Here is a 15,792-nt window from a genome sequence, read left to right on the forward strand (position 1 = left end):
TGGTAACAGGGTATTATTACTAAAGCGCTGTTTTTACAAGTCATCTCAAGTATTGGTGACAACCTGTACAAACACTGATGATATTACTGTCACAACACCCTACTAACACCACATGTTGGCACCCTTTAGCATTGTAATGCTTCACAGGCTACAGGAAAATATTGCAGAATAATGTTTATTACGCTATATTCAATAAGAGTCTTTGATAGCTTGCCTACCAATCCATTCCTATCAACAGCTTCAAAAACCCTCAACCTTTCTCACTGTGTTACATGGCTTCATTTGCATTCTCAATTGAGAATAGTATCGCCATTGCCAGGTCATTCCAAACTCAAAAGCTTTTCATGTTTTCCCACCATTTGATCAGATTAAGAAGAATTAGGGCTTGTAGCATTAATGGTTAAACTGCACACATGAAGAGGGTATTGAACACAGAGCCCTGGTCTTTTTAATTCACTCTGTGTGTAGTGTTCCCGTGCAGCCTCAGAAATGAGCAAAGGCAGCGGAACAGCTTTGATACAGGTAATTGATCTTTCAGAGTGCCAGCTGGAACAGAGTCCACTGCACCTGCAACAGCCTCTCTGCTTTATAAATGCATTTTATATCTGGTCCTAAACAAACAGGTATTAAAAAAAACAACACAATTCTTTGGCTTTGAGTCATCGCTTGTGGATCCTTTTTTTACATGCTTTGGTGACCCATGTCTGGAAACTGAGCATGATTGACTGTGGCAATGCTTTAAATTCGTTGTTAGTTACTAGACAACACCAAGTTCTAGTGTGATGTTTTGGTACAAAAGCCTGAGGCAATACTCAGCAGAAGCGAGCAGATAATATTACCTTTCCTTGCAATATGGTGAGACAGTTATTCAAATTCTCTTGCTTTATAATTCATCTGCCTAGTTACAGGAGAACTAAAGGAGAGTATTTCAGTGACAAATTAATGTTTCTAGAAGCCCAGTGCTTCACAACACTGTTAAATGTTTTGATTTATTTCTGACATGGGAGAAAAGGTCCCATCTGAATGATTAAATACAGTTCCCCTGTCCCTAAGATTTAGATATCGACAGACTTCTGACCAAAGGCTGACCAAGACTGGTGCTGGTAAGTGCAAGAAGTTTGACATAATAATAACTGTAGACTTTGAAATTCTTACCTGAAGTAAAGAGCTCTCATCCCAGTTCCTCAGCTTGGTCATTTATTAAATCCAGCACTTCTGTTTCCACATCTGCCCCTGCTTGTTGATCTCTGAATTTTCAGACATTTTCCAGGGTAGAAGAAATTTAAGTCTGAGTGAGCTGAGATGAGGTATGGCTAAGTAGTCTATTGAAGATGGAAGTTCCATGAGTTATCACATTACTAATGTCACCTCTTGCCACATTTAGGGAGATAAAGAGTTGTGGTCTAAGAAAAGTTTGATGTCTGTATCCCTAAGTCTAGTTATTTCCTGGACACCTCATTTTAGTTGAAATTTATACAGCAGCAATATTTCTTCTGCAAAGAAGCCATAGTGCTTTCTGGAATGCAACAAGATTTATGGAGTTAGAGGTATTACCGACATCAAAATATTTTTCAATCTGTTTATCATCCCAGCTTGTGATACCATTTCTATTCATTTAGTACTCTTGCAAACATAAGAATACTTTGTTTTCTGCTTAGCACATGTCCAACTTCTAAAGAGGGAAGAGTTTTTAGGCTTAAAAGTTCTGAGAAAAGGATGTCACAGGACCAGACTCAGGTGCTGAAACAAGCTGTGTTGGCTTCAGTGAATGTCTGTGTCTTATCCCAGTTGTGAACACAGCTTCAGTTTTCTATAAGAATAAAACAAATCTTTTCAGTTCTTTCATGAGTACAAGCATTAAGTAATTGTTATTAAGGGTAGCACTAGTTAATGGCTTTCTGGAGTGAATTGAGCTGCTTTTTCAGTCTGAAACTTAGCCTCCGTGTACTGAATAATAACATCCTCTTGCAGGATTGACCCAATATTGTTATAATTTGGTAACAAAAGCATTGTTGTTAGGCTGAGTCACAAAGCACTGAGCATCAATATGTCTATAGAGTGAGAGGCCAGAAGCTGAAATTAGGGCATATCAAATAATAACCCGTAGCCAAACACATCACACCCAGTGTTACTTTCTGAAGACAATACGTATCTAAGCCTTAATGTTCTTTTTCCAAAGGCTCTACTTCTAGTGTAAAGGTCTATTATTTCTTTTGTTCCTACAGTACAAATAATCATATAAAGGAACTGCAGATTCTACTTGCTGCAGTTCCCTCTGATATTTTATAGGTTTTGGAAGAAAGATGATGAGAGCTACTAACTAGAATGAAAATTACTTGAAGGAAACTCCAGCAATGGTCACAAGATCCACCCAATTGAGCTCTACTGCGTGCAGTCTGCAAGGGGACTTGCTCAAGATAAGCCCAGACAAGTCTTGCAGCAGTCTAAACAGAAAGACAAGATACAGACTCAGAAGTCCCTTTGGAGCAACCATCTGCAAAATGAAATGTGAAGACCATTCCTACCAGAAACGCTACTATCAAACAGCAGGGAAGAATAACGCACCCTGCTTTTTCTTTCTTGCAAGTAAAAGGAGTAGATGATATGGAGGGTTTATCTTGTCGTGGGTGTTTTACCAGTAACCTCAAGCTGACGCCTCTGCTGCTTTCGAGAGGAAGAGGTGGAGTGCTTCCACCCTGACGCCGTGCAGGTAGAAGCTAAGGAGTAAACAGGGTTGCAGTTGTACAGTCTCATTGCTTGGGGCAAATGCTCAGAAGCGCAACTCTACCTCTCTAGTGCAGTGCCTCAGCAAGCCCTACCTCTGGAGATTCTTACTGCATGCTTTCTTACACTTCCCCTGGCCAGTCTGCAGAACACTGAAGCAGGAAAGGTCTGATGTGCCTGGTCTGTGTCTCAGCCATTCTTCAGCAAATAACACAGGACACCCTCTCTTCACAGCTCAGGTTTAACATACAGTGTTTACTCTGTAACAGCACTCAGGACAATGAGGATTTCCTTTGAGTGTGCTTTTAATGGTGGTAAGGTTTTCTGTAAATCCATTTTTAGTAATCTTTGAATGCATTTCCCTACAAGGGTTTCCTTTACACAAGCCCTAAACCAAATGAGCTTCCCCCATTCCTCTTTCTGTGCAGATATTTTTCTTATCAGGGATCCTGAATGAGGGCTGTCCAGATGAGCAGCCCTTCAGGAATCAGCCTTGCATCTCTTTCCAGGCAGGTCTGTAAATCTGTCAGAAGGTCAGGAGGTGGGAGCAGAAGGTTAGATGAGAGAGCAAATGTGATTGCTGAAGCCCGTAAATGCAAGTTGCAGTCAGAGTGGTGGGAGGGAGAGGAGGTTAACAGACCAATTCATCTTGGAAGTTATCTTCTTAAAAAGGCTTTCGGTTTTGAGTTCACAAAGAATGGAGCTAAAACATGTTGAAGTAGGTGTTTTGCCGATCCAGTTGGGAATCCAGCACACAGCCCTCAGAACAGACAAAGCCTTAAATCACCTTGCTGAGAACAGTGGGAAAAGCCATAAATACAAAAAGGTCTTATTTTAAATCAAGGCAACAATTTTTCCTTGTTTTCTGATTCAGATAGCTGTAGAGATGCTGTATTGTGAAAGGGCTCTGTATCATTTATATCCAAGGCCTTCATAGCAGAACTCAGACCCAAAACCCTAAAGGAACAAAGTGCTTGAGTGAGCCAGTCTCTAGCAAGAGCACATTTGGTCATCTCAGCTACAGCAATAGTAGTGCAAAAGGTCCTTCACCTTTGCTGTGACACTGGTGACTCCTGCCTTTCAGGCTGTATGACAGAGCATATGTAGGGCCTCTAATCATGTATTAGGATGCTTCTGGAGTTCTGTGAGTGAGCTGATAATCCTAAAGGAAGGTGACTGATACATTTTTAACATGATTCCCCTCATAATTTTCTGACCAGTTCTTCTTACGCATCACTATTCACATCTGACAACAGTTACCACATAGACGGATCAAAGATACCGCTGTTTCCTGTACCTTGAATATTAATGCTCTTGATTTCTCAGATACAACACAAAGACACCACAGCACACTTTTCATACCACAAATGACTTAAGAACAAGATAAATAATACACGTTTTCCTAAACATTTCCAGGCCTAATATAGCAGCACTATAGTCTTTACAAGACCATGCTGTGTTGTTGAGGACTTTTCTTTTCCACAGTGTTGTGGGAAGAATGGACCATGCCCCTGGTAATGCTACATCTTTGGCAGATAATGCTGTGTTCTCAGTGGTAGCACACTGTGATGGGATAGAGCAGCAAAAGATAGGGCTCAGGCTATCCACATGATTCCAAAATTACTTGAGAACAGCAGTATTTTGAGAGTCTGGGTGGCCAGTAAGCCAGATTTTGTTCCTGGAACATTTTCAAAGTTACCACTTCATAATAAGTGATCTGCACTCATTACCCTTTGGACACTTTTAGAGTGAAGATGCTCCAGGAAAATATGTAGTTTATCTGTTTGAAAATCTAATAAATGGAAATTTCCAGGCATTTTTTTATTGTCTCATTACATTTACAAGATCAGAAACATTCAGCTGCATAAGGGGAAAAAAAAAAAAAAAGGAGCCATCAATATTCTTGTCAGGTTTCAATTGCTTTTGAAAGGTCTTATTTTTCATAGTCATGTAGTGTGCCGTATGCTTCTCTGTGTTAATCTCTGAGTTGGCATGGGTGGAGTTCATTTTAATTTCCTGCTTCTCTTCACAGCAGTAATTATACCATCAGCTATTTTGCTGTTATAGTGTTTTAGGGAAATTGAACTGCAAGTGACTGAGACCTGAATCAGTATTTGGAAGAAGAGAAGAAATCCTACCGCAGATGTACTTCTGGATCCATCTCTACCTTACGTTTTCATGTACCGCAGTTCTTCCAGTCCATTTTCCTCAGCCTCTCATAACTGTTAAGGAGCCCCAACATTTCCAAGTCTGATCTATCAGTCCCTTAGAGTAGAGGAAGAGACTCTATCTGTCCCTGCTTCTGCAAGTGGTCAACACACAATGTAATAGCAAAACAACTGAAGGAATCTTAGTTTTCAAATGTATCTCTCTGTTGTTTTTAACTCAAGGATGCAAATATCTATGAGACCCAGTAAACTAAAAAGAATGGATCAGAAAATGCAAAGAAGAGACTGATAAGGGAAGAAGTAAAAAAAAAAGCAGTAACATCTTCAAGAAACAAATTGTCAGTGATTTTGGGTTGGGTCAGCCCAGTTCTGTAACCGGTGGGGCAGAGGGACTCACCAACCTATGCCTCAGGAAAGGAAAAAAAAGGGAAAAGGTAGGGAGATGGGCCTAAAAACAAAACGTGGCAACAAGTTAAGGGAGAAAACTAATTTACCAAATATGATAGTGGCACACAAGATAACACAGTGTGATAATATAATTGGAATAGAAGCTAGTAATTTCAATAAAATGAGAGAGAGTGTGCAAAATTAAAGGCCTTTCTCTGATGTTGAAGGCGAGATGGCTAGGGAGCACACAACCACAGAGACAAGCAGTAAAGGAAGGGGCCATCTCATTACTCATGAGCAGTTTTATCTTTCCCTCTAAATGGAAAACAGAAAAGGAACAGCGACAATCTTCTGGGAGATGTAAATCATCTTCTCTTCTGAGACCAGGTACCTGGAAATATCAACAATCCACAGACCTGGAGCATTAAATAACATTAACTCCCAAGTGCACTACATGATGTTATGATGTAGAATACCAGTAACAGAAATCATAAAGCCATGACACAGATGCATACTTTACCTTTTTGTCTTATATGCCTTTCATGGTAGCTCTGCTTGCCCTGAGCATTGTATCAGTCTGCAGTCATCAGGGAAGTTGATGTTTTTCCACCCAGAAGCATTAACTTCTTAGAAACTGACTGTAAGTAAAATAATTTTTATTTGGGCAAGGAAAGCTATTTTTGGACAGCAATATCCCTCCTGAGCAAAATCAGAGTGACCATAAGTCACATCTCTCAGAGCTTTGCAAATGGTGCCTCATCAAACTCAGACTAAGATATATGGCTATGTCATGACTTCTCAGGAGTTTGTCATGCTCTATCCCAGTCTGAAAGATCAACTTCAGAATGTGTCACGCCCATACGTACACCTGTGAAATAAAAGACTCGGTGAAATTTGTGTTTTATGTCTACTGGAACACAAAAAGAACAGCAGTAGGGAGCTTTATCTTCTTTGGTCTTGCCCTGTATAATGTTCATTGCTTTCTTAGAAATTAACAAAGCTCTCAGTACGTTTGAAAAGTTTGAACTATTCATCTTAAAGGTAAATTTGCTAAAAACATACGCTGTTAGAAATGTTAAGTTAGAAAGGGAGCAGCAAGAGAGTTTACAAAAAGTCCATTGTTCTGCTTTAAGCATTGTCAGCATAAGAAAACAGAGCAGGACAAAGAGAAGGTCCAGCCATCTAGTGGTAAGTGGCACAGCTGTGCAACATGTTACAGCCTTCCACAGGCATGCTCATAGACGAATACTCTGCAGAATGAGAAAAGGATGTTTTGCCTAACTGTTCCCAAGTTTTCATAGCTAAAGGACTCTGCTGTAGTAAGGTGCCTAGGGAGTAAGTAGATCAGAGCTAACAGTTAAATTCATAGAATGGCTTGGGTTGGAAAGGATTGTAAAGATCATAAAGCTCCAACTCCCTTGCTGCATGCAAGGCCACCAACTTCTATTTCTAATACTAGACCAGGCTGCCCAGGACCCCATCCAACCTGGCCTTGCACACCTCCAGGGTTGGGGCATCCACAGCCTCTCTGGGCAGCCTGTTCCAGCACCTCACCACTCTCTTGGTAAAGAACTTCACCCTGATATCCAACCTAAATCTTCCCTTCCCTCAACTTAAAACCATTTCCCCTTGTCCTGCTATTATCTATCCTTTCAAAGAGTTGACTCCCCTCCTTTCTGTAGACTGGGAAGCTGCATTGAGGTCACCCCAGCCTTCTCCAGGCTGAAGAAGTCCAGCTCCCCCAACCTGTCTTCATAGGGGATGTGCTCCAGCCCTCTATTCATCTTTGTGGCCCTCCTTTGGACCCTCTCCAATAGCTTACTGTCTTTCATCCAGAACTGGATGCAGTACTACAGATGGGACTTCAGGAGGACAGAGTAGAGAGGAACAATCACTTCCCTGTCCCTGATGTCCACCCCTCTTCTGTTGGAGCCCAGGACACCATCTGGTTTCTGAGCTGCAAGAGCACACTGCTGGCTCATGGTGTTTTTCATCCACCAGGAGTTAGGAAAAGGGTTGTCAGCAATAACCACATCGAACACAATGTCAGCTCTTGCTCGACCGAAGCAAGGAAGACCTTAGTAGTCCACAGTCAGTGTTGTCTTTTTCACTGCTATAGCTACTAGATATCTGAAGGACATCCACACTATAGAGGTACCTGTTTACAGCAGAATGATACAATGCTCACAGGTCCTGCTTCACACACGAAAAAGAGTTGTGAGCCAATTGGTTGTCATGAAACAAGGAAGCAATTGAACAGCTACACAGGGAAAGCCATGTGCTCAGTTCAAACTAGAATAAAAGTTATCTACCAAATTTTGTTGAGCGTGAACTCTTTCATATTTTCAACAGAGTTACAAACTCATAGAAAAAGCCTGGCAAGGTCTGAAGACACATCAGAGCAGAGCACATGAAATACTCCAATGGAAGAGTTGCCAGAGCTCTCATTTCAGGAGTGATCTGTGCTTAAAAGCCCTCATCCGCTTGAAACCAGTCAGCTGAAAGTTCTGCAGGGCCTGATATGAAACACACTTAAGCACAGAGAATGGACCTCCATTGGGATAACCTATGCATCCTGAACATTAAAATGCCATTTCTTTCAGTGTCTATTGGACTACAGTAAAAGCAAAGCCAGATATCTGATTGCCAAATTATAGGTGCAAGCACTTTTACTTTCCCGATATTTGTGATGAGTTCTGCTTCTCCACAATTTCAGGGCTGTCTGTAGCCATAGATGGTAGAAGAAGGAGGAGAAACACCATGTTTTCTACCTTTCTTACCCTCTAGGAAATGAAGGAAATGGGTAGGTTTTAATGGACTTTCTTTGTGTTCAAATAAGGGCAACAAAGCTAATGAAGAACCTGGAGCACAAGTTCTATGAGGAGCAGCTGAAGGAGCTGGGATTATTTAGTCTGGAGAAGAGGAGGCTCAGGTGAGACCTTATTCTCTACAACTAGCTGAAAGATTGTAGCAAGGTGAGGATCAGCCTCTTCTCCCAGGTAACTGGTGACAGAATGAGAGTTAATGGCCTCAGGTTGAACCAGGGGAGGTCTAGGTTGAAGATTAGGAAAAGTTTGCTCTCAGAAAGAGTGTAATGCACTGGAACAGGCTGGCCGGGGAAGTAATGGAATCACCATCCCTAGAGGTGTTTGAGCTGATGTGGCACTCTGGGACATGGCTTAGTGGGCATAATGGTGATGGGGTGATCATTGTACTAGATAGCCTCAAAGGTCTTTTCCAACCTTAATGATTCTATGATTCCAGCAAATCAGCAGCCAGGCCTGAAGCCAAGCCCAGAGGCCAGCAGCTGCTGCCTGTTCATGGCTTCAGCAGTCAGTGACAGGCTAGAGCTTAACACTAAGCATGAGCATCTTGCTTCAAAACCTCCCAGTTTGCTTACTCAGGCAAATAATGGCTTTTTTCTTTTTTTTTTTTTTTAATTAAAGTAGTATCCAAATCTGCATTCCTCTGTTGTGTATTTTGGATATTCAGTGAATATGGGGCTGTCTGTGCTCAGAGCTCTACTGCTGTCATACTTTATACTGCTTTGTAGGATGCCAGCTACGCTCTGAAAACACACTTCTCTCCTGTGGTTATTTTTGAAGCAGCTTCTCAAAACAGATGTCCCCATGTGCATCTCTTCCCCTTTACATAAATAACAGTTTGCCTCATGCTCCTGTCATCCTTTTGAACTAGAAAAAAATAGAAAAAATAAAATCTTAAAAGAAGGAGAATCATCCCTTCCCACTGGTGAAAGACTTTTTATTCTTGGTCTTCCTCCCTTCCCTTCCCAGGTTTCTTCCCTCTCTAGCCCCTTTCCAGTTCTTCTGCTGACTTCTAGAAGCATTTATTAGCACCAGAATTCTCACAGAAACTTCCTCCTGACTAACATTACCAAGGAAAGACCCACACATTACAGCTACAGTTTGTCTTTCTGGTATCATCCTCCTGCAGCCAGTGTTACCACTGCATGTCACCTGTGCATGTCCATTTTGGACATCCTCTTCTCTCAGAAGGAATCCTTCTTACTCAATTTACCCTTCACTTCTCTTGGTGATATGAGCGTAAGTATATTCCAAAAGTCAATTCAACGTGTGCAAAACAGGCTAGGTTGAAATACACGGATGCTGACACAGTCCTGCAAACCCCATGGAACCAAACCAGTAATACCAACTAAAACCATCTGATCCTAATGCTGGGAATAACTGAACCCATCTGCTGTGCTTTGGCTTGTCATTAACAAAGTCAGGCAGGCCACTGGCAGCTCTCAGAGGATGGGCTCTTCTCTGTCACAAAGCAACAGGCCCCAGCTTGGACTTCTGGCCTCTAAAGAAACTGAAGAGAGCTGCCTTGTCTCTGAGCTTATATAACTTTTAACAAACTATTTTTAGGCATTGAATCTAGGTGAATCACCCAATCAGTCAATGCAACTACGTGAAAACATGCTCTAATTCAAAGAAAAATAAATGCATAGAATAAAATATCCTTTAGAACATTCAGCCTTGTACAGAGACAATAATGAAAAGATGGTAGTAAATATACAAAAGGTTATTTACAGGAAAAACTCACCCATATGGAAGCCTTCAGTCTGCTGGGAAACACTGAGGCAACCCCACACCAAGGAGCAATCTTCAAGAGATGCTGCCTTAGTGGTGGTCAGCCCTTAAATGAGGTCTAGAGGAGGTGGAGTCAAGCTCCACCCCTTCTGGGAGCACAGCTAAATTACTCTCACCTGTGCTCCCACAGCTGACCCAACACTTGCCTCAGCTGATTAATCAGAAGTTCAGGCTGTGATTACCAATTTCCCATAAAGGCCTAAATTATGTTATGTGTTATTGTTGATGCACTCAGGGACTGATTCTGCTGGCCTTGCTCACAGAGCATCCAGGAAGCACCCCTGTGGGCCTGAAGAGGACTGATCAATAAGGTACATTTTAGGAGTGCAGGAAGTAAGCACAAAGCAGCAGAAGCAGTGTCAGAGTAATTTGTAAAAGACAGTTTGATCATGCGAAAAATCTCAGTTCTGAGCATATCAATAGGAGGTTTTGGGGGTATTTTTGGCTGCGGATGGAGAAATTTTACCATGCAGCTTACTGAGCAGTGCTTCCAAAGTACAAACCAAAACCCATTTGCAGAACCATTGGGCCAGAACAGAAGAATGTTTTCCTTTGTAGCCAAGGCCCAACACATCACCCATCATAGCACTGGAACCTCACACAAGAATATAGTCTATGACAGTCCTGGCAGTAAAAAAGCAATCCAGAATGGTTAGTGCTGGGATGCCAAGCAAGGTTTCGACAGCTGATCATGCCACTGGGTTATGTTCGCTTCTTGGCAAAGGTAACTCGGGTGATGGGAGCACACACAGACTGCCCAGCTTCACACCTCCTCTGATGTCTCTGACAGCCATGTCCTAAATCTGCAGGAGCCTTGTTGCTGGCGGCACAGTGATTATAAGCAGACCATAACATATGTAAGACCATGATATATATAAAAGAGGATTTAAATCAGACTAATAAGGATTGGACTTTCTCTGCTTGTATCTTTTTTTAAACACAGTTTCTCTTAACAGCTGTGCTCCCCCTAATGCTAGAAAAGGAAAATAGCCTTCTCTTATATGTCGTCTCAAAGGAGATTCAAAAGATTCATACATAGACAACATTTCCACACCCCATGGTGGTCCTTAACCTTATACTACACCTCCCAGGATGACTTGGCCAACAGAAGAAACGGAATCTTGCCCTCTAAGCACAGCCCTATGCTACTCTGTGAACGCAACTGCTGGTTTAGCACAGAGAATGGGTCTCAGCTGTGACTTCAGCAGGAAATCATTGGGCCAGCCAGCAGTAATGGGAAAGGGAAAACTTTAACTGCTGCTCTGATGAAGGAAAAGTTATTAAGGATGCAAAGGAAAGGAAGACAGCAGAGACCTCTTCCTTACCCATTACACTGGGTGGGGTCTTAAAATCCCCTATCCATTTCAGTCGCAAGTCAAAATGAGCAACTCTGCTGTTAACACAGTAGAGGGAAGGAGAGAATTGATGGGACAGTTGCTGAGGAGCAGGTAGAGGATGATGGGTGGTAGCACAGGACACACTGTTGCTGGCCTCCTCCCCATCTCAATCAGGATGGTATCTCTCTCCATTCCCATACAGCCCAGCCTTCATCTATTCCATTCTGGCAGCTGGGAAGCTGGGCCAGAAAAACTCATTCTGAGTGGACAAGACACTATGCCTTTGGAAACAGAGACAGCTTGCTGCAGGGCATTTCTCCAGAGCCACCTGCTCTGGGCACCTTCTGAGCTCTGCTGCCACCAGCTGAGAGAAAACAAACATTCTTAAGCTGTTTTGGTTAATTTTAAACCAGTGAAAGCTGATTATTTCTTCGCATGCTTAATCTGTAGCTGCTGTGTAAATTGTCTGTATTTTCCTTTATATAACAGAGAAAAGAAGTAAACTGGAAGAAAATAGAAGAAAAAGAAAATCACAAATCAGAAGAACTGATGAATGCCATCCAGTGTTATCCTTTTTCTTCCAACTACTACTGTAGCCAGGAGCTTAAATGCAAGTGCACTAAAGCTCTTAGCAAAGTGTTGTCAGCTGTGTGCTATCAACACTCCCCTCCTGCAGCCAACCCAATTGCACACTGAAAAAAAAATATCCCTGAATGTCCAACGCAGTACATTTCAAAAGCAGGATCAGCAGCCAATAGAAAACCATGGAAACTCTGATACTTGTGACATCAGAGAACAAAGGTTTAGCAATATATGTCACGCTGACTGCATCAAGCCATTTGTAAGAGATGTACTTTGACCCCAAATCCCATTTCTTCAGATTTGGGTATATTAACTGAGTCAGAGCTCTCTCCCACATACCTAAATTCTATCCCCATTAGTACGTGGCATTCTGCCACACTGGGAACTAAATACGTTCACCCTCTTCATCAGGTCACACAACAGCCCCAGCAGTTCTTGGAGCTGAGCAGTTCTCTGCTGCCGCAGCCACTCAAATCTCACATAGGCTCAAAGTCACATCAAACAGAACAGATCCATTCCTCCTGCGAAAATTACACTGGAAAATACAAAATCAGGCAAGAATGGTCTGCAGGTCTCCTAAGACAATTTGATGCGAGGAGCAAAGCTTGACTGAAGTGAGAGCAACATGAGGAGGCTGCCCACATCCTTTCAGGCAGGGAACTTAAGGATGCAGCCTTATCTGCATTTGTTGGTCCTTAGACAGCAAGACCAGAGATAAAAGAGTAATTCCTGCACTCTGATTCCCCTTCTCCTTCTGCAGATGGCAATCCCTCAGATTTTCAGGCCGTTTTGATATTCTTCCATGCTACATCATGGCAGAACAGGACCTACAGCAATTCTCTGCTTGACCTGTGCTGTGCTCTTTCCTCCTTAGGCTCAGATCCTCCATTCAGCCTCTTCTTTTTTTCTGGTCTTTGCCTATTTGAACAAGGCTGAATGGCACTCCTGAATCCTTTTAAATCTGATCTACAGTAAAATGTTTAACTAGCACAAGTACTAGCAAAATGGCTCCAGCACAGCCTCATAGATCTATATAACCTCTAAGTGAAAAAGCCTATGCTGATCCTGGGAGGCTTAAAATCAGTTGCTGAAACAGATTGAATAGAGTTAATGGGACAAGGAGCTCCGTGTCTCCGTCTGCTCTCCGTCCTGGTGTTTTGAGGCATGTGAATGCCTGTTCTAGAGCACACAAGAACTCTTAGAGGAACTGTTTGATAAGCATCACCTAGATGGATCTGGAACAAGCTTGATAGCATTGAGTTTGTGGCACAGAGACAAGGAGCGTCCTTGCAGGCTTGCAAGACAAAGCAGTGTTTCTGATGAGAATGAGATGATGAGCACGTGTGAACATCTGAAGCTTCATGTCATGGAGTGACAAGAGAAGGAATCTACTGCAAATAGACACCATCATCAGCAAGGGGTTCTTCTAAAGGTTCATAAGCTTCAAAGTGGTTTCCTTTAAGCAGTATTTCTTTAATCCAGAGCAGCATGGGGCTGCCCCAGGAGCCACACTCCCCCCTGCAGATATCCACACCTTCTCATCCTCAGTACAGCTGCCTTGTTATCAGCAGGGCCCACAGAACTGCCTGCAGAGCAGGCTGGTCACATTATCTGTCTGCCTTAAGCTGTCTATCTCTGATGTATAGCATGTATCCTGCCCTAGGAAGGGGCTAACCCTTACTTGAAACAGTAAAGTATGTTTAGTAGTTATGCCAGAGTCTGACCCAATGAGTGCACCTAAAGGGAAACCTGGCAGTGTCAGGCAGCCAGGTGAATCTGAAACCTGTATTCCATAAGGTAATTCTGCCTGACAGAAGCTGCAGATCAGGTCCATTACCCACTGCATGTTCATAGGCTGTCCAGAGTCACAAGCACAGTGTGAGCCTCTGGTAGTAAGAAAGAGGGGTAGCCTGAGTTACCCCACATACAGTGAGGTAACTGGTTCAGGGAAGGTGGGGGCAACACAGCTGTAGTTCTAGCAAGAACTGACAGGATGAAGCAACTGACTGATACCGGGAAGTGTTCAGTTCTGTATAACTCACATTAAAGCACAAACTGTTCTGTACTGGATAGAATATGAGCCATCGCATGCAATAACACATCTCTTCTCTCAGCCAAGTGTGTACCCACAGAGTCAGAGGACAGGAAACACATCCTTCTCCTGTTATGGAAACCCATCCAAAGATCTGGAAGATACATTGCTGTGTTATTTTTTCCATAAGGCCACATCCTGTGGCAGATACGTACTTGCAGAGGGCCATCCTGGGATGGATAGCATAGGTTATTGTTTAGGGAAATACGCATTGTAATTTCATGTCCCGCTGGCCTCACATGGGCATGTTTTAACCTGACTGGTGGCAAGAAGACAATTACAAGCTCACCCACACACGTTACACCTGCATTTTAGTAGTGGAGTATGTGTCTTCCCAGAGTCCCTTCAATTCAGCCCCACCTGCTGTACCAGGAAGGACAGAACCCAATGGGGCCCTTCCCTCACAGCTTCACAGCAGGCCCTGTATGTACAGAGCTGGTGTGGCCTTACCTCCCTCGTGGGTGCACACTTATTGTCTTCTATCCTGAAAGATTTGTATCTCCTTACTCTGAGAGTGTAACAAAATTATACTTAAAAGCTATTACGCTGAAGGCCTAATATTCTATGGTCCTATATTCTATGGTTTCCCCTACTGGTAAAACTCAGGCTTCAACTGAATTTGTCTGGGAAGGAGTTAAGTTTTATTTCAGTAGGCAGTATGATAATTCTAAGCCTGATAAGACATTTATTTGGCAGAGAAAAATCTTCTAATAATCCCACCTGGGAAAGTTGCGGATTGGGGCCAGGCTTTTCCTCCTGTGAGGACACTGTCTCGGTCAAACATGGAAACCTGAAATTCACACTAACTAACAGAAGAACTATCTAAGAGGAAGCAGATGAGAGGTTTTGTACGTATCAGTATTTATCATTAGCAGCAGTTCCTTCCTTTCTGGATGTCCACCATTAATTAATTCATGCTGGAACAATCAAAACAATCAAACAAAAGTAAACAAAAATGCCTTCCTCTTAAGCGGATCCATCCTTCACTCTTTTGAAGCCATTTTTTAGCCTTACTGTGGAAGAGAAAGATGAGCTTAGGCCGTGAGCTTTCCTTCTCTCCATGCCTCTTATTTGACAGCAGAGCCAAGCCAGTGAGCCCTGATGTTCCCTGGCAAAATGCCTGTTGTGATGAAATAAGACTGGCTTTGTTTATGGCTGTTTCATTCATTAGGTCACGAGGTTCCCAAAGTAATCAAGGACCCCGGGGGGTGGGGGGTGTTTGAAAATAACTAACACAGCGGGCAGAAGCACAGAAGGCATGGCTCCTTTGCAAATATGCAGTGCATTTCATTTGCCATTTGGATTTATTTTTAATTGAAAGAGGACTTACAGAGGCAGAAAAGTGAAGACAGTAACTACAGACAGCTCTGCACAGAGAAATCCAGACTTCATGTTCAACCCTTTATTATGGGTCAAAAAGCAAGGCTTGTATTTGAAACAAATGCAGTCCTCTTCACGAGCTGACGTGGATACAGGATGGGGCAACTGGGGATGTTTTGCTGAAGTGCTGCTGCTGACCAGAAAAATGGCTCCTACTAATCCAAAATCAGGTTTTCTGCTTCTGTCATTCCATTCTATTTAAGGTACATTCTATTAAATTACATTACTTTTACTTCTATATCATAACATGTGATCTGTATGGTCTTAGGTGGAGGAAATGAAGTTAACCAGGTTTTCAGTACTCTGCAATTGAACAACTCAGATGAAGAGGTGATTCACGTTGAGCTGTAAACAGAACCAGCAGAGGGCATAGTTAAGTGTTTATATGTATTTATCTGCCTTTTGTAAAGTGGCACATCTACTACCAAAGCAAATTGGAAGGGAGGCTCAACCTGGGGCAGACACATTTGTTTGTAGAAAGATGCCGTGGAGGATGTGTAAATGTC

General features: G+C 42.6%; 1 long non-coding RNA gene across 1 annotated transcript; it reads right to left on the reverse strand.

The window, feature by feature from the left end:
* Nucleotides 1-4,344: 4,344 nt before the first annotated feature.
* On the reverse strand, nucleotides 4,345-10,332 carry LOC107313625 (uncharacterized). Its single transcript, XR_001555099.2, has 3 exons — nucleotides 9,849-10,332; nucleotides 5,800-5,917; nucleotides 4,345-5,670 (listed from the first exon to the last, which is right to left on the reverse strand). It is a non-coding gene; the product is annotated as an uncharacterized LOC107313625 (long non-coding RNA).
* Between the last annotated feature and the right edge of the window lie 5,460 nt (nucleotides 10,333-15,792).

This window comes from Coturnix japonica, chromosome 4 (assembly GCF_054131305.1).
Source record: "Coturnix japonica strain WE chromosome 4, WE-NBRP24, whole genome shotgun sequence".
NCBI lineage: Eukaryota > Metazoa > Chordata > Aves > Galliformes > Phasianidae > Coturnix > Coturnix japonica.